The sequence below is a fragment of the Alligator mississippiensis genome, chromosome 4 (genome assembly GCF_030867095.1).
Source record: "Alligator mississippiensis isolate rAllMis1 chromosome 4, rAllMis1, whole genome shotgun sequence".
Taxonomy (NCBI): Eukaryota; Metazoa; Chordata; order Crocodylia; family Alligatoridae; genus Alligator; species Alligator mississippiensis.
In genome coordinates, this window is record NC_081827.1 from 254976461 (window position 1) to 254995672 (window position 19212).

The 19212-nt window shown below is 54.0% G+C and overlaps 2 long non-coding RNA genes across 7 annotated transcripts in view; one reads left to right on the forward strand and one right to left on the reverse strand.

Moving 5' to 3' along the window:
* Positions 1–800: 800 nt before the first annotated feature.
* Positions 801–3102, reverse strand: LOC132250433 (uncharacterized). The gene is made up of 2 exons (XR_009462174.1): positions 1297–3102; positions 801–924 (listed from the first exon to the last, which is right to left on the reverse strand). It is a non-coding gene; the product is annotated as an uncharacterized LOC132250433 (long non-coding RNA).
* A 567-nt stretch (positions 3103–3669) lies between these two features.
* Positions 3670–19212, forward strand: part of LOC132250432 (uncharacterized) — a 65510-nt gene continuing 49967 nt past the window's right edge. For 3 of the 6 annotated variants that reach the window (XR_009462167.1, XR_009462165.1, XR_009462168.1), the window contains exons 1-2: positions 7039–7280; positions 8426–17241. This is a non-coding gene — a long non-coding RNA (uncharacterized LOC132250432). Of the gene's footprint in view, positions 7281–8425; positions 17242–19212 lie in introns of all 6 variants that reach the window. The other 3 variants (XR_009462166.1, XR_009462169.1, XR_009462170.1) reach the window with 3 other exon arrangements.

The window sequence follows — 19212 nt, forward strand, 5'->3', positions numbered from 1 at the left end:
AGGTAAGTATGGAAATGCAAGTGCAGATGCCCTGTGCTAGCTTCAAAACTGCAAGTGGTAACGCTTCCAGTTCCAGAGCTAATTGGGAGTGGGGTGTTTATAGGGCAGTGTATTTAGGGTGGCCATTGGTCCTGTTTTATACTGGACTATCCTGTTTTAAACACTTTGTCTCCTCTTGGTTTCTGAATGAAGAATGGATGGGAAAAGTCCCATTTTTCAGTTAGTTGGTGGCAATTTTATGTTAATGATTTGCCTTCCAAATTCTGTGGGCTGTGCCCAGGGGGTAGGGCAGTGCACAGCCAGGAGGATCAGGGTCCTAGCCAGCTATGGTGGGCCCACCCCTACCTGCTGGTTGGCTAAGGTGGTTGGCACTCCTCATTGATGATTGGCAGCAGGGGCTGCCTGTGGCCAAAGGGCTGTCCTGTGTTCTGGGGTTGATAACTACTGCAATAGACCCTAAGGCAGGGGCTTTCAACCTTTTTTGGTTGGGGTACCCCCTGCGGCCAGCCCAGACGCAGGGAGTCCCCCCGGCCAGTGGGTGGAGGGGTTCCTCAGTGGCAGATGGAGGAGGAGCGGGGGTCCACCACAGCAAAACAAAGCGCTGCGGTGGCAAAATCAGAAGTGCTGCTGGAAGTGCCCCCAGCTTCTCCACTCCACTGCCACATGCCCCCTGCAGGCTTCCCAAGTACCGGTTGACAAGCCCTGTCCTAAGTCATCCTGAGGTCATAACTTGCTCGGGAGCATCATGACAGGCCGAAAAGCAACGGGATGAAACTAAAGAAGAGAACTGCAGCTGAGTGTTGGGAAAAGGGTTTTTTATAACAGAAAGGAAGGAGTCTTGTCCATTCCGAGTGGGTTTAGATTTATGGTGCAGCGTGACGTTGTAGTCCGTGCCAAAGAGGGGGGGTTTGAGAGCGTGAAAACCTAGGAAGGAAATAGGATATTAATTACTGAGCTGTACACCAACACTCCTGCATCCCATGCCACTCCTTGGCCACCTCCATTGCAGGACATTTCACTGCCACAACTTATTGTCTACGGCCTGCAAGTTGTTGTGCGGGCCGGGCCCCGATCCCGCCCTCGTTGCCATGCGCGGCGGTGATTCCAATCCCATTCTGGCCGCCATGGGCAAGCTAGGGATGAACCAGGGTCGTACCGGACCCATCTCCGGTACACAGGGGCTGTGGCCGTCAGCCCGGACATGCAGGGTGGGAGAAACCGTGGGGCGGTCTTGCACACACGAGTTAGAATTAGTCACGGAGGCGTAATGGTTGATTGAAAAGATTGTTTACTTACACCCAAAGATGGTATCGGTGTAGGCTGGATAAGTTTCCAGGCACAGCTCCCGCTTGAACCCTCGTTGGAGGACTCTGACAAAACGATTGCTCCCACGGAGTTTGCTAGGCTCCGCGGGTCCAGTTAAGTTGGGTTTGAAAAGTTTCCCCGGAGTTATTCAGGCTTCGCGGGTCCGATAAGTTTTCCCCGGAGTTTGCTAGACTCCGTGGGGTCTGAAATTACAGGAAAGGGATACGTCTAGGATTGCGCTTGGCAACGGGGAGAGGCTAGAGGCGCGGTTCATTCTTCCCTCCGGAGTAGTTAAAGCTCCGTGGGTTCGGTTATGAAGCCTCTATTGCCTGCTTTGGAGAGGCGTGCCAGGTCCGCGAGGGTCCGCAGCGCTTGGAGATCTTCATATAGAATCTCTCTCTCTTCCTCCCTCTTCCAGCTTGGGCGGAAACTACCCAAGCCTTATGTACGGCTAGCAAGCAAATTGCTAGCCGCCACATGTGCCTAAATTAGGAGTCGGCCAATAACATGGCGTGGATCCTAATACAAATGGCGGGAACTTCTTTACAGCGTGTATCACTACAATGCAAAAGAGATGCACACTGCAAAGAAGCTGCAATTTGGCGGGAAATCCCCCGCTGCACCAGAGCTCTCTCTAGCAGCAGAGAGCTCTACCGTGCAAAGAAAGCGACAAATAGCAGGAAATAATTTAGCAGTGCTGAAGCGCACACACAAACAAAAAATCACAACTTTGGGTTGTGACAGTTGTAAAGGTGTGCCTGTATCCCTGGCACTTCACATTTCACTTTTAACTCTCATTCCACCTTTCTCCTGCCCAGTCCCCCAAAAACAACCTTTCACAGGTAGTTTTGGATCAAACATCTGTCACAGTGTGCGCACCAATTCCAAGAGAGGTTTGATAGAATTATACATGTGAAGCCCAGTGGCCACTGAGGACAATTTCCCTTGATGAAATACGAAGTCTGAGAATCAGTTGGACACACAGGTCTGATGCGCAAGGGGTTCAGAAAAGTGGAAACGAGCAACTGTCTAATTTGCAGCCAGGTTTTCCACGAAACTGTCACAACCCAAAGTTGTGAGTTTTTGTTTGTGTGTGCTTCGGCATCGCTAAATTATGTTCCCGCTAAATGGCAGCTTCCTTGCACGGTGGAGTTCTCTGCTGCAGAAGAGAACCCCGGTGCAATGGGGAATTTCCTGCCAATTTGTAGCTTTCTTTGCATGGTGCATTTCTTTTGCATCTCAGAAATGCACGGTGCAAAGGAGTTCCCGCCATTTGTATGAAGATTCGTGCCACATTATTGGCCAATTCTAATATATGCACACGTAACGGCTAGCGATTGGCTTGTTAGCCGTATAAAGAGCTTGGGTGGCTTCCACCAAAGTTGGAGAGAAATCACTTAGAGATCGTGAAGATCTCTAAGCGCGGCGGATCCTCACGGACCCAATGCATTTCTTAAGCAGGCAACAGACGTCTAAATAGCCTCTGGCCTCTCCCCGTCGCCGAGCGCAATCCTAGATGTATCCCTTTCCTATAGACTCAAGATTCGAACCCACGGAGCTTTAACAACTCCGGGGTCAGAGAGCCGAACTAAACCCACGGAGCTTCGACAACTCCGTGGGAAAGAAATTGCTGAACCTGCGGAGCCTTAACAACTCTGGGGCCAAAGAACCGAATTTGTCGTAGTCCTCCAACGAAGATTTAAGCGGAGTTGCACCTGGAAACTGTCCAGCCTACACCGCGACCATCTTGGGTGTAAGTAAATAATCTTTAAATCGACTATTACACCTCTGTGACTAATTCTAGCCCGCGCGTGCCTTGCTGCCGTACGGTCTCCAGCCCCGCGTGCCCGGGCTGCTGGCCACAGCCCGCGTGCGCAAAGACGGGCCCAGCCCACCCTCGGCCCGCACAGAAACCAACGCGTGGGGGAGGGCGGTTGGATGGAGACCGGCAGGCGGACGACGGGCCCAGCTCCGGAAACGCCAGTGCCTCCGAGGGCCGCGAGAACCCCGCCCCCGAACCGGTCTTCCGTCCGCCCGCCAAACCGTGGGTGGGGGCGGGAGCAGCAGTCGAGCACGGGGCTGGGAACGGCCGGAGCGGGACGCCCAGGGGCGCCGGGGCCATCCTCCCGCCTCAGCCACGGTTTCCTGTTCAAGGCGGTGTTCCGGCCGCAGAGCCCGGACGTCCGTCCCCGCGCGCGGAGCTCAGGCGGGAGCGGAGGCGCCCGATCCATAAGACGCAAAGTCCAAGCCACAGGGCCGACGACGGACGAGGGCCCCTTGCGGGCGCTGTGCAAGCGCGCTAAACTATTATCGATACATTCGGCATTCAACTGATCTGCCTGTCGATGCGCATGACAACTTGCATTGCCAATTGATAGGCAAGCGCGGTGCTCACCCGTACCCGAGTGCGCATGCGGAAAGATGGCGGCTCATCGACTTTTTCGTCAGCCGACAGCTGTACTCCGCAAGCACGGTGATTTAATGACACCCCCTCCCCCGCGTTGTTTAATGACACCCGGCCGCTTTCCTGGACACCGGCTCCGCGCAGCGATGGTTGCGGGCCTGGCGTGACAGGAGAGGGAGCGTCCCTGTCTCCTCCCCCGATTAATGACCGGACGCGGGGAATCTATTCTGTTTGTTCCCAGTACGCATGCGCGTTGGGACTCGGGCCTGGATAATTTTGGAGGTCAGCCCTGTTGTCACTGCCTCGGTAACCATGGAAATCTCAATGTGTTCAGCACTTGGCAGAGCCCCCCCTATTACCAGGACGCATGCGTTAATCCACGATACCGGTAATTGATGTTTGGCCTTCAAGCGATACGCATGCGCACTTCTCCGTGTTCGGCCTCTAACAGCCAAGCACATGCGCACTTGCTTTACCCGTTGATCAGCAAAGGTATGCCGCCTAGTTCAGGTGCGCATGCGTTTGCATAGCCAGTCTCGACTGGGAGGCAGCTCTGCGTAGCGCATGCACACTGGGTCTTCCCAGTGATGGTTTAACAACATGGCCATTTGCACACGCAGCGCGCTCCGGTGGCTGCGGGTGTGGGCCCGGAGTGAGAAGGCGGGGCGCCTACGCACACACGCGCGCTGGGTGTCCCCCAGTGGTGGTTTAACGCAGCAGTCGACTTCCCAGATAGCGAACGGCACCGAGGTCAGCATGCGGCCCCTTGCCGTTGCCCCTTGTATTGGTCCCAGAGGAAACTGTAGCGCTCATTTTCTACTACGTATGCGCCTTGTGACTCGCGCCTCATAGTTTCGGCGCTGGTTGTGTCGTCAGTGTCGTGGCGACATTGAAAACACCAATAATTCCTAGTTGGCACAGCCCCCTGATTCTCAAGACGCGATGCCTTTGCATGGCGAGCACTGCGCATGCGAACTCACCAATATCGATGAATGCGGTGTTCTGCTAATCAGCCCATAACATCCGTGCGCATGCGTATTTGGTTCGCCCACTCGTGGGCAAAGGCCGTGCTGTCTGCGCATGTGTCCTCATGGTCGGCCATCGATGTTTTAGTCCCACGGTTGTGAACCAGCTTTGGACTGGTGCTCGCACTTGGGCCCCCCGGAGAAACGGCTTTAACACTCAGGTCGTATTCCCGCACACGGGCTTCGCGACCCATGCAGCTGCGGCTCCGCCCCCAATTGACAGAGAGGGGTAAAGGGGGGCATTTCTACCCCTTCATCTTCTCGCGAGAATTGAGCGCCATCGATCAGGCTTACTCCGCATGCGCATCGGCACTGGCGCTGTGATAGTTTCGATGCGCGACCTGTCGTCATTCCCGTTGTAACCATGGAAACCCAACGACTCCCTTTGCTGGCACAGCCCTGATTCCCAAGACACGTGTGAACCGACAATATCGGTGATCGAAATATTTTCACTGCCACCCCTGTGCATATGTATTAACCAGCGCTATCGATACATTCAGTTTTCAGCTAATCAGCCTGTCAGGCCGGCATGTGCGCAATTCTTTTGGCAATTGATGGGACAAAGCTGTGGTCACCCGTACACAAGTGCGTATGCATGCTTATGGCTACTTTTGGGAATTAGATTGGGAGTTAGTGTTCTACTCCGCATGCGTACTGGGGCCGTGCCCCGCGTGGCTGCGGTGTGTGCCCGGAGGGACAGGGTAGGGGAAGTCCCTGCCTCTTTCTCCGAGTATTGGCACTTGGTAGCGGCCCCTGATTCACAGAACGAATGAGTGTACAGCTTCCCCAAATTATATAATAAGGGGTCGATGCGTTTACTGCAAGTACAGCGTAGGCGCACTTAAGCAGTAGAATGGGTGAATTAGGTACCTAACTGGCGGGGCTTGCCCCGCCCAGCGCATGCGTGCTTCACTTGCCCAATGAAGCGCAAATACCGTGCACCACCTCTTCCCAAGTGCGCATGCCTACTCATGGCCACGCCTCGATTCTGACACTTTTTCCATCGGGCACAAATCCTTTACTGCGGGTGTGCAATGGGTGTCCCCCAGCGATGGGTTAAAGCCACTTCTGTTCACGTACGGCAGCTTCGTGCCTCGGACTGGCTGAGGTTGCGGGTCCAGAGTACCGGGGGAACGCCCTCCTCTTTCCCCGAAGTAGTGCTCCCCAACCAGAGCTGATTGTAGCAATTATTCACACACCGCATGCGCAGCATATACCCCCAATCTACAAGATCAGAGTTCGATGTATTTTGCCTGTGGCCAGCGCACATGCGCGAGTCATCTCACTGTTACTAAATTCCGTGTTTACCCAGTGATAACTGCACGCATGCGTATTTGCTTTGCCCATTCAAGGGCAAATATGCTGAAGCGCACCTTTTCAAATGCGCATGCGTGTTCTCGACTGCTCGATAGCTCTTCGCCTGAGTGGGAGTGGGCCTTTTACAGCGCGTGCGGACTGGGTCTCAAGATGCGCTAGTTTCATGCCGTGACCGCTTTCCCAGGTACCGCCGCTGCTACCTCGGTAGCTGCAGCTGCGGCCCCGGAAAAAGATGGGCGGGAGTGTCCCTGTCCTTTCCTACAAGTCTTTCCCCCAGACAGAACTGTAGCGCTCATTCCCAGTCCGCATGCACATTGAGATTGGCACCTTGAGAGTTTCAGCTCACGTCATGCCGTCACTGCTTCTGTAACCATAGGAACGCATGAGTCTCACGACGCATGTGCCAATCCAGGATATCGGCGATCGACATCTTTTGCTTGCGACCGGGCCGCATGCGCTCCTTGCAGTACCATCGATAAATTCGGTGTTCAGCGGATCAAGCTTTTATTCCATGCCCATGCGTACTTGCCTTCCCCCATGAAGCTCAAACCCTATGTACCGCCTCTTCCGGAGTCCGCATGCGTACTCCTGGCCGCTCATCGATGTTTTCGTCGCACGACTGGGAGCCTGGCCCGTGAAGCTCCTGAGCACTACGTTACTTCTCGCTGTTCTTAACGTCAGGGCCACTTTCCCCAACACTGGTTTCACGGCCCGCGTGGCTTTGGTTCCCAGCTGGGAGACGCAGGGTGGGGTACAGCGCCAGAAGTATTGATCCTAGTGGGAATTGTACGGCTCGTTTGCAGTCCGCATGCATACTTAGAGTCGGGCCCTGACGGTTTCGGCGCTAGTCATGCCATCACTGTCCCTGTAACTATGGGTAGCTGCCCATAACTCCTGCTCTGGCACAGCCTCCTGATTCTCAGGACGCACGCGCCAATTCGGAACATTGGCCATCGATAGCTCTTGCCTGCTCCCATTGAGCATGCGCCAGTTTCATTGATATCGATGAACTTGGTATTCAGCTGATCCGCGTCTGCCAGCCTTGCGCACGCGTACTTTCTTTGCCCACTGACGGGAAACACGAGGGTCCACCTTTTTACAAGTGCGCCTGCGTGTTCATGGCTGTTCATCGATATTTTCGTCGTGTGACTGGGAGGCCGCCCCATGCTGCGCATGTGTGCTGGGCCTACCCCAGTGATTCCTCAACGTCGCTGCCGGTTTAGCATACGGTAGGGCCGTGCCCCAGTTGGCTGCAGCTGCGGGACCGCAGTGAGAGGGGACGGGGTGTCCCTGCCTCTCGCTTCCCCTGAGTGTTGGCTTGGCTGGGAGGAGCGGCGGGAACTTTAGTACTCATTTCCAGTGAGCCTTGAGAAACTAGTGACTCGATTAGTTTTGGCGATCGTCCTGTTGTCAGTGCCTGTGTAACCATGGAAATCCATTAATAATTTTGGTGCGAGGCAACGGTCCCTCATTCCCACAACGCATGCGCAAACGGTTTCACGAATCCTACCAAGGCATGCATGCTTGCGTTGCCCATTGATGGGCAGGCGTGATGCACCACGTCCCAAATCGCGCATGCGTAGTTATGACGTCTCCGTGCTACGCATGCGCACTCTCTCCCCCGGCGATGTTGGAGGGGTCAACACGTGTCCCTGCACAGCCGCGCTTCGCTGACGGGGGAGGGGCATCCCTGCCGCCCTCCCAGCTATTGCCCTGCCCCCTGGGGCGGGGGTTGCAGCCTGTCCCGGATGCGGCCAGTGACTGCGCGGGCTGTGCGGGCACGGGGCGGGCGTGGTGCGGCAATCCCGGCGGGTCGCGCGGGGAGCTTGGGCCCTTTCCGGGCAGTGCGGGTGGGAATGGCCGGGGGACCGTGGTGGTGCTGGGGGAGTGCAGTGTGGTCTGGGAGCATGTTTCTGCTAATGTCTGAGAATGTGATGTTGGGGGGGAGTAATTGTGTGTGGTGCCTTGTTTTTTGGAAATATGGTGGTTTTGCATGGAAAACTGGTGATTTGGGTTCGTGGAACTCTTTGTGGAAATGCGGGTGGATATATTGTCACTGTGTGTAGAAAATCGTGTGGTAATTTTTGGGTCATTTGGGAACTTTTTTGTGTGACTGTGTTGTGGGACCTGTGCAAACTGTGGCAGTTGGGTAAGTGTATGAAAATATGGTTTTGCTGTGTCATGGAAATGGTGTGGGGATTTGGAAACCTTTTTTAAGGGCACGTGGTGGTCTGCGTGGGGAAAACTGGCCATTTTGTGTAGTGATTTGAGAACGCTTAATGGAAATGTGCTGGGTCGGCCCACGTGGGTCGTCTTGTCCGCTGCGATGCGGTTAGCGTGAAACTATCTAACGTGGGTTTCCCCTTTCTTTCAGGCTCCTCCTCATGCACCCGTCCTTGGAGCCAGCGTGTCAGCGAGGAGCCGCAGCGTGACAGAAGCGGGAATTGGGGCAGAAGCACCCCCCCCCAGGAGCTGTCGTGTTTGCAAGGGGCACTGGGCACTCAGGCAGGTGTGCAGGGCATGTGCCGGTCCCTTGGAAACGGGTAAGGCACCACGAGCAACAGGTACGCTCAGCAGACAGAACGCATCAGCAGTTGCCTAGGCTTCTGCCTGGACGCACATCATTCCCATGCCCTGCTCCAACCGTAATGCCTCCAGTGACTGCAGCTCTTTCCTGTAACTCAGGGGTAGGCTGCGCTGCCCTGCTGTCTGCCCTGTGGTGCATGCTCAGTCGCCGCCAGCATGGAGCTGATGCCAAAGCTGTGGAGCCCGGCACAGCTGTTTGCAGCCTGCCTGCTGCCTGCTGTAGCTGCCCAGTGCTCAGGCTGGCTACAACCAGCTGTGCTGAGCTCTGGAGCCTGGTCACCAGCTCTGTGCCGGGAGCGGGGGAAACAACGGGGTTGCGCTGCCTCAGGCCCCTCCTCCACCGCCCGTCCTGATGCACGGGTGAAAGCACCGGTATAGAGCTCATGCCTGGCCTCCGGAGCCCGGCACAGCTGTTTGGAACCTTTCCGCTGCAGCTGGCCTTGACTCTGGGTAACTGCTGCCAGCTGCAAAGCCCAGGCTGCTCCCAGTGGGCAGCTGGGATGCTGCAAGCCCTGGTGGGAGCAGCCCAGGCTCCAGCAGCTACCCAGAGCCAGGGCTGGCTGTGGTGTGCCGAGCAAAATGGCCTTGCATGACGTGCTCAGCACATGTGATGGGGGTTTCCGTCCCCTGCTCTAACTGCTTGTAGCACCCTGTAAAAGCAACTACCTGCCCCATGGCTTGCTGGATACTGGGGGCCCAGACCCCACAGCCTTTGTATTCTCTTTTCCTGCGCACGGGTGAGGTGTTGGAGCTCTTTGATCTTTGCAAGCTTCAGGCCTTGTTAGCCACCCATCCTTATGCACTCAACAACCAGCCCCTATGACTGTCCTACCTGACAGCCTCTGTCAGCCTCTCCTAGTTTCATCCTTTCTGTGAAGGCTTCCCATGAAATTCCTTGTCACATTCCAGACTGCAGCAGGGCTGCACCACTGTTTTCCAGCTTCCTTTAGTGAGTTATAGGGGAGGGGGGAAGAATGCTTCCTTGACCCCCTACTGTTTGCTTCTGTCAGCTTTAAGCTATTTATCTGTTTCAGTTCCCCTTTCCCTTCTCCGCTGCCTGTGCTGGCATTGTCTCCTGTCTGCGCAGGGCTTTGGTTTAACTGAGGGCTGGACAGGTATTTGGGCCTGCGGGACACATAAGCAGTTCTGGGGAGCTGCAGCGGGCTGGTCAGCACCCCCACACTCTGAATAGTTAGGAATCTGTGCCCGCTATTTATTTTCCCTGCCACCACCAATACTCCACATTCCCAGCCCTGACCTGCCCCATGCCCACTCCAGACTCACCCTGGCCAGGGTGGACCAGCCCGAACCTGCGTGTACACCCCTGACCAGAGCCCTCCTTGCACCTGCCCATGCTGAGGAGTGGTAGCAGCAGGACGGAAGCTGCTGCTCCAACGTGGGAGAAACGTGGCCGCTCCTCACCCTGGCCAAGCCCTTGTTGCAACTGCCTAGAGTCCCCACCTGCCGCCTCTGGGCTGCCCAGTAGTGCAGCGGTGGTAGTGCAGTGGAACCACAGGGCAGTCTGGGCGTGGGCTTTGAGCAGTGGAGGCAAGAAGGATCTGGCAGCTGAGAAGTTTGTGTGACCACTGTCCCTCATGCTGAGCAGCAGCTTGTGCTTTGCCGTCGCCACTAGTGCTGCTGCTCAGTGTGGGTGGACAAGTCTGGAGCAGGGGCAGGGCTGTATGTGCTGTTTGTGGCGGGATGCGCCATGGGCTGGATGGCGTCTGGCTTAGGTAGGGCCGAGGGACCCGCCACAGGCCAAACAGAATCCCTCCATGGGCCAGATCTGGCCTCCGAGCTCTATTTTGCCTACCTCTGGTATAATGGGATGCATGTGTTACACCCAAAATGTCTCTGGAGAAGTACAAGAGAACCAAAGCAAGTACCTCCATAAAATGTACACCAGATTATTGGGACATTACTAATCAGGCACTTTTGCCAAGAGCAGCTACTTACAGCAGAGAATACAGAGACGTACTCAGAACTGGGGCGGCCAGGTGCCAGGGCCTCTCGTAATACATCCTTCAGGTTTGGCCAGTTCCACAATCCCACATCTTTGCCTTTTTGTGGGGGTTTTATAAAGTTCAGGTTGAAATTCTGTATTCCAGCCCATTTCTCTGAGGTAGGGATCTCTTGGCCCTTTGAGTAGAGAGCAGGGAAACTGAGTCATGGCCTGGGACCATTGTTCTTTCCTGAAGTTGCCTCATGAGCAGTGGGTGTCATTTTTGGACTATACATTCCTGCTCCCTTGAAACTTTTCTGCCAAGCTCTTCTTGGTGTTTTTAGACTGAACTGCTTCTGGGATCAGAGTATCTGGAGGGAGGAGTAACCTTGTGGAATGTAGCCTAGCAAAAAAGAGGTCCTTGCCATGGGCTACGACAGACCCTTGGCACTTTAGTAGTCACAGAATATGGTTCTGCATTGAGGGGCCTTGTTTGACACCGAAGGATGGATAATCATTCTGTCACAACCCAAAGTTGCGGTTTTTGTTTGTGTGCGCTTCGGCACCGCTAAATTATTTTCCCGCCGACTGTAGCTTTCTTTGCAGGATAGAGTTCTCTGCTGCAGGAGAGAACTCTGGTGCAACGGGGGATTTCCCGCCAAATTACAGCTTCTTTGCAGGGTGCATTTCTTTTGCATACTAGTGATGCACGTTACAAAGGAGTTCCCGCCATTTGTATTTGAATTCGCGCCACATTATTGGCCAGTTCCAAACGTAGGCACACGTGGCGGCTAGCTATTGGCTTGCTAGCCGTACAAAAGGCTTGGGTAGCTTCCGCCCAAGTCGGAGGGAGGGAGGAAGAGAGAGAGAGACTCTGCGTGAAGATCTCCAAGCGCTGCGGACCCTCGTGGACCCAACGCGCCTCCCCTAAGCAGGCAATAGAGGCTTAATAACCGAACATACGGAGCTTTCGCTTCTGGCCTCTCCCCGTCGCCGATCGCAATCCCAGATGTATCCCTTTCCTGTAAACTTTGAACCCACGGAGCCTTAACAACTCCGATGAACCAAGAAACCGAACCGGACCCGCGGAGCCTAAACAACTCTGTGGGAGCAATCGAATTTGTCGTGGTCCTCTAGTGAGGATCTAAGCGGGAGCTGTGCCTGGAAACCTGTCCAGCCTACACCACTACCATCTTTGGGTGTAAGTAAACAATCTTTTCAATCAACCACTACATGTTTGTGTCTAATTCTAGCTCGCCGCCGGTTCTCTCAGACCCCGCGTGCCCGGGCTGCTGGCCACAGCCCGCGTGCGCAAAAGACGGGCCGCGGATCGCTCCTCCCGACTCACGCGTGGCGGCGGGATCGGGGCCCGGCCCGCACACGTTCAAGATGATAATTCCCAGATATTGCTTCTGAGAGTATGAATGGGGGAGGAATGTATTCCTTTTTTCTGCTTTTAGCTATTAGCAGTACATTTTTAACTGAGGATGTCCTTAGCTGATCTGAGCATATTCAGTGCCACATTTGTGCACATTGCTGCTCAGCACTGGCATCACTTGGAGTTTAGAAGATAACCCTCCTTTATACAGTTTCAGCTGTGTGTGATGGGACTCCTTAAATAGAGGGGTTTTTAATCAGTGAGGCACGTTAGAAAGAACCTGGTAATGTTCACTCTTTTCAGAGACAAGACTATGACTCCTTTATGGTCGGGACAGTTTTGCAAGCTTGGAGCCAGAACTCTTGGAAAGTAGCAATTATTTTACCTATTACTGGGGTTCTTGGTTTTCTCTGTTAAAAACATTGCAAATTCTCTGATTAAAACTCACAAATTATAACCTGCCTTTTCCTGTTATTACAATGAAACGCTTGCTTGTGCCCCTCAGTCCCCCCCACCCCCATGCTTGCCAGCCCTGCTGGTGCCCTTAGTCCTGCCAGCCATGCCAGAGGGAGGCCCCAGCTGCCAGGACTATGCCTCTTGTCCCTGGGAGGAGGCTGCGGCTGCTGCAGTGGAGCAGAGCATGGAGCCTGGTTCCCGCCTGCTCCCTGTCTGCTGTGGGACTGGGCAGGTGGTGAGGCCAGCTCCCCGCTCCTGTGTGCACTCCTGGGGTGCAGCGGGGACTCCTGCCCATTAGATCTGTGCTCAGGGTGGGCGTGTGCTCCCGCCTTGGTATCCTCCCCCCGGGGCCTCTGCAGCCTGGTGGGTGCAACCTGGCATGGCAGGGCACAGCAGAGCCACACAGGGAAGCTGCTTGCCACTATGACCTCCGCCCTGTTCTGGCAACATGTCCAGTGCATGCGTGGGGGTAGCGGTGCAGGGTTGCGCTCCTCACTGGTGCCACTCCTGCCCCACAGACAGGTCTGGGGGCACGGGTCCCCACTGTCCTCCAGGAATGTGCGCAGCCGTGGGGAGCCAGCCGGCCCCACCCATCCTTCCTGCTCCCCACCAGGGCCTTGCAGCCACAGACTGCAGCCCCCGGCCCCATGCACTGCCAAGCTGGGCTGCAGCCCCAGCCCTGCCCAACTCCCTGCCTCCTGATGGGGGCCTCACTTCCACCCCAGCTCCCCACCACTTACCTCAGCGGCCGAGGGCAATCGTGGACCCCTTTTTGCAGGGGGTGTGCCGCCACACTCGAGGGATGCACGAGGACCTGCGTGCACCCCGCGCACGTCGCTTCTGCGCTGCGTTTGGCTCCTGCCTCGCAATCGGTGTCAAGGAGGGGAGACCAACCCGCTGCTCGGTGCTGCCCTGCGGTGGTCCCGGCGGGGCCTTGACCCAGCACGTGAAGGCGCAGAAAAAGCCCTGCTCAGAGCCGCCCTCCTGTGGCCGCGCCAGGCATTGCGGCGGGGAGACCCGGGCAGGCACCCAAGCCGGCTCCGCGCTGCCCGCCTGGGGCTGGCGCGGGGCTTGGAGCCCGAAGACAAGGGCCAGGAACAAAACCGGCTCCGTGCCGCCCTCCCTGCCCTTCAACTTGCGCCGAGCAGCCGGGCTTTAAAGCCAGAGAAAAGAAAAACCTGCCGTGTGCTGCTTTGAAGCCAGAGAAGAGAAAAACTTGCAGCATACTGAAGGCACTGGCTGACATCGTTGCACAGCCACTGGCAGGAATAGTTGAAAGCTCGTGGTGCACGGTCCAAGTCCCGGAGGACTGGAAAAGGGCCAATGTGGTCCCCATTTTGAAGAAGGGGAGGAAGGAGGACCCGGGCAACTATAGGCCAGTCAGTCTCACCTCCATCCTGGGCAAAGTCTTTGAAAAAATTATCAAGGCTCACATTTGCGAGAGCCTGGCAGGACAAGTTATGCTGAGGGGAAACCAGCATGGGTTTGTAGCAGGCAGATCGTGCCTGACTAATCTAGTCTCTTTTTATGAGCAGGTTACGAAACGCCTGGACACAGGAGGAGGGGTGGATGTCGTATACTTAGACTTCAGGAAGGCCTTCGATACGGTATCCCGCCCCATACTGGTGAACGAGTTAAGAGGCTGTGACTTGGATGACTGCACAGTCCGGTGGGTGGCGAATTGGCTAGAGGGTCGCACCCAGAGAGTCGTGGTGGATGGGTCGGTTTCGACCTGGAAGGGTGCGGGCAGTGGGGTCCCACAGGGCTCGGTCCTGGGACCGATACTCTTCAATGTCTTCATCGGCGACTTGGACGAGGGAGTGAAGTGTACTCTGTCCAAGCTTGCAGATGACACAAAGCTATGGAGAGAAGTGGACACTCCGGAGGGCAGGGAACAGCTGCAAGCAGACCTGGCCAGGTTGGACAAGTGGGCAGAAAACAACAAGGAGAAATGCAAAGTGCTGCACCTAGGGAGGAAAAATGTCCAGCACACCTACAGCCTAGGGAATGACCTGCTGGGTGGCACGGAAGTGGAAAGGGATCTTGGAGTCCTAGCGGACTCCAAGATGAACATGAGCCGGCAGTGTGACGAAGCCATCAGAAAAGCTAATGGCACTTTATCGTGCATCAGCAGATGCATGACGAATAGGTCCAAAGAGGTATCAGAAAATTCCAGTTGGAATGAATGACCTTCCTCAGGGACAAGAGGTTATCAATTTCTATGAAGTTTGGAACGTATCTAGAAACTGATTAACCACCAGGAAAAACGCAAGTGTCGTCGGAAAACAAGGTAAATCACGGAAAAACAGCAGAGACAAAACTAAATTGGGAGGAGACACGTGTCCCAAACGGAGAACGTCTCTTCTTGCACAGAAACAGAAGTTAATTGTAGAAGAAATATTTGCCATACTAAGTAATCAAAAATAGACATTTCACAGGGTTACATACCAGACAGCTAGGAGCCTGCTTGAAATGGTCATGAATCTCGTAAGATAAGCTGGAAGGGAGACCTTGTTATTTCTCCCCAGATGGCCTAGCCATGGACTCGCAGCCTTTTGCACTGCGCAGTCGGCATCAGTATTTTGCTTTCCAGGTTTTGTGAGGAGGCCCCAGCTTGGCGTGAGTTTCAGAGTCATCGGGGGCCGTGTGGAAAGGTGCCTGCGTGCGGTGACGTGGAGCCGCGTGGGCTCGGAGGTTTGTGTGGAAAACCGGCCATTTTGTGTGGTGAGCTGGGACCCTTTTTCTCTGTTGTGTGGTGATCTTGTTGGTAGGCTTTTGTTCATTTTGTGTGGTGATTTGGAGGTGTTTATGTGGAAATGATTGGGGAAATATGGTGGTAGTGGGAGAATTCTGTGGGGATTTGGGACCTTTAGTTGGAAATGTGTGGAAACTTGATTTTTGGGGGGCAGAAAACTGTTAATTGCATGTGGTGGTACAGGACCTTTACTTGAAAATACAGGGTTTTCTGTGCAAAGCTGGTTACTTAGGAACCATTTGTGGAAATATGGTGGTTTTGTGTATGGAAAATGGGGTAGTAATTTTTGGCTGATTTAGGAACTTCTTTGTGTGACTGGTGTGTTGTGGGACCTGTGGAAAACTGTGTGGGGATTGGTTAAGTGTATGGAAAGATGGTTATGTTGCGTGAAGGGAATTGTCTGGGGATTTGGAAACCCTTTTTGTGGGCACGTGTGTGGGCTCGTGGCGGTTTGTGTGTGGAAAACCGGCCGCTTTGTGTGGTGAGTTTGGAACATGTTTCTGGTAGTGCCGTGATGTTTTTGGTGGGAAGTCGGTCATTTTGTGTGGTGATTTGGAGGTGTTTTTGAGGAAATGTTTGGGGACGTGTTGGGACGTTGGGAGAGTCCTGTGGGGATTTGGGACCTTTATCTGGAAATGTGATAATTTTTTGTGGAGCGTGTGTGGACCATTTTTCTTGGAAATACTGTGATTTTTGTGGGGGGAAAAAACTGAGGATTTGGGAACTGTTTGTGGAAAAATGGTGATTTTGTGTGTAGAAAATGGTGTAGTATTAGGGTGATTAATGAACTTTTTTGTGCAACTGGTGTGGTCTGGAACGTGTGCAATATTTTGAGGTGATTGGGTAAGTGTGTGGAAATACGGCTCTGTTGCGTAACGGAAATTGCGTGGGGATCTGGAACTCTTTTTGGAGGGCGTGTGGCAGTTTTTCTGTAGAAAACAGGCCATTTTGTGTGGTGATTTCAGAAGCTTTTTTTTTTTTTGGCAAATGTGACTATTTGGGTGGGAAGTTGGTTGTTTTGTAGTAATTTGGAGATGTGTTTGTGGCAAGGTTTGGGCTAATATGGTACTGGGAGAACTTTGTGGGGCTTTGGGAGCTTGTTTGTGGAAATGTTTGGGTGGGTTTTTTGGGGTTTTTTTTTTTTTTTGTGAAAGACCTGATTGTGTGTGGTGTTGAAGGGATTTTTGCGGAAGTATGGTGATTTTGTGTGGAAAACTGATGATTTGGGAGCTGTTTGTGGAAATGTGAGTTAGTAGAAAATGGTGTGGTGATTTTAGGCTGATTTAAAAACTTATTTGTGCAAAATGTGTAGAAATGTGATTTTTGTTGTGGAATTTAGGACCTTTCTTTGGAAACATAGGGGTTTTGACTGGAAAACTGGTGATTTAGGAAATGCTTGTGGAAATGTCTCTGCAAATATGGTGAATTTGTTCATAGAAAAATGGCTTGGTAATTTTAGGGTGATTTGGGAACTGTTCTGTGCGATTGCTGTTTTGTGGGACCTGTGCAAAAATCTGTGGCGAATGGGTAAGCATATGGAAATATGCTTGTGTCACGAGGGAAAGTGCATGGTGATTTAGAGGGGTGTAGGTTGTAGCCATGTTGGTCTAAGGACATAGGCAGACAAGGTTCCTTGGATGAAGTTGATACATTTTATTAGACCAACCCAAATGGTGATTTGGAAACTGTTTTTTTGTAGGAATAGGTGTAAAAAAGAAAAAAAGAAATTATGTGATTTGTGTGGTGAATTGGGAACCCTTAGTGGAAATGGGCTAGGTTGGCCCATGGTGGTCATGTGATCCACTATGGTGCGGTGAACGGTGTGTGTGATTGCACCCATGTGAAACTGTCTAACGTGGGTCTGCCCTTGCTCGCAGGCTACTTCTCGTGCACCTGTCCTTGGAGCCAGCAACTTCCAACAGCCAGCGAGGAGCTGCAGCGTGACAGAAGCGGGACTTGGGGCAGAAGGGCCCCCAGCAGCTGTCATGTTTGCAAGGGTCGCTCCGGGCACTCAAACAAGTGTGCGGTCCTGCGGGGGTGCCTTGGAAACAGGCAAGGCACCACGGGCAACAGGTGAGTTCATGATTCTGCTTTGACACACTCAGCGGACAGAACGCACCAGCAGTTGCCTCAGTTTCTGCCTGGACGCACATCATTCATGTGCCCTGCTCCAGTGCTAACACCTCCAGTGACTGCTGCTCTTCCCTCCAACTGCTGTTAGCACCCTCCAAAAGCAATGGCCTGCCCCTTGGCTCGCAGGATCCTGGGGGCCCAGACCCCACAGGCTTTGTATTCTCTCTCACTGTGCCTGGGTGAGGTGTTGAGCACTTTGATCTCTGCAGGCTTCACCTTTTGTTAGCCACCCAGCCCCTGTGACCCTGTCCTACCTGACAGCCTCTCCTAGTCTCATCCTTCCTCTGAAGGCCTCCTATGAAATCCCTTGTTCTGTCCCAGTCTGCTGCAGGCCTGCACCCCTGTTTCCCAGCTTCCCTCAGACAGTTGCAGGAGAGTGGGGAGAAAGCTTCCTTGCTTCTGACCCCCCCAGCTCCTTGCTTCTCTCAGCTTGAAGCTGTTTATCTGTTTTAGTTCCCCTTTTTCCCTCTACCTTTCCTTATGCTACTACTGTCTTGTGTATATGCTGGACATTGGTGTAAGCCAAGCATGGCCCAGTATTTGGGCCTGCAGGCCAGATAGGCAGTTCTGAGGAGCTGCAGCGGGCTGGTCAACACTGCCCACTCTGAATAGCTTGCAGCTCATGCGCCCAGTGCCTTCTCCCCGCCACCGCCAATAGTGCACAGTCCCAGCCCCGACTCTGGCCTGCCCCGAGCCCACTCCAAAATCTCCCTACCCAGGGTGGACCAGCTGAAACCTGCATGCACACTCCTCATCCTGGCCCTTCATGCACTTTCTCTGGGGTGCCTGCCAATGCTGAGGAGTGGCAGCAGCTGTGCAGAACCTGCTGCTGCACGTCGGAGAAATGTGGCCCCCTCCTGTTCACCCTGGCCAAGCCCTTCTTGCTGCAGCTATTAGGGGTCCCCACCTGGGCTGCCCTGCGGCTCCTCACTGCCACATCTAGGCTGCCCAGCAGGGCAGCGGTGGCAGCTTAGCAGAGCTGCAGGGCAGTTTGGACATTGGCTTTGAGCAGCTGCAGCAAGAAGGTTCTGGCAGCTGAGAAGTGTGTCAGGCCACTGTTCTCTTGTGCTGAGTAGCAGCTTCTGCTTGGCTGCCACTGCTATTGCTCCTGCTTCTCACAATGGGTAGATGACTCTGGAGCATGTGTAGGGCAGGCCAGGGTTGGGGCTGTGCTCGTGGGTTCTGGCTGGTCTGGAGATGGTCCTGTCTGCCAAGTCCAAAGCAGGAGCAGGGTGGATGGGGGCAGAGCTGCGTCAGAGCTAGAAAGGCTGTCCAGCTGCAGCCCTGCTGTGTGGGCAGGGGACGGCGGGTTGCGTCATGGGCTGGACAACGCCTGTGTCAGGTAGGACTGAGGGCCTGCCCTGGCCCAAACAAAGTCCCTCCATGGGCCACATCCAGACTCTGATCTATATGTTGCCCACCCCGGCATAATCAAATACACGTTACACCCAGGATGTCTCTGGAGAAGTAGAAGACAAGGCAAAGCAAGTTCCTCCATAAAATGTACACCAGATTATTGGGATGTTAGTAATCGGGGACCTTTGGCCAGAGCAGCTACATACAGCAAAGAATACATAGACTTACTTAGTACCAGGGGGCGAGTGCCAGGGCCTCTCGCAATCTGTCCTTCAGGTTTGAGGCCAGTTCCAGAATCCCACATTTTTTCTTTTGGGGTTTTGTAGAGTTCAGGTTGAAATTTCTGTACTCCAGCCCCCTTCTCTGAGATAAGGATTTCTTGGCCCATTTTGTAGAGAGCAGGGAAAGCCAGTTAGGGCTTGGGACCTTTGTTCTTACCTGAAGTCACCCCATTAGCATTGGATGTCATCATTGGACTATACATCTCAGCTCCCCTGAAATTTTTCTGACATGCTACTCTTGATGTGATAGACTGAACTGTTTCTGGGTTCAGAG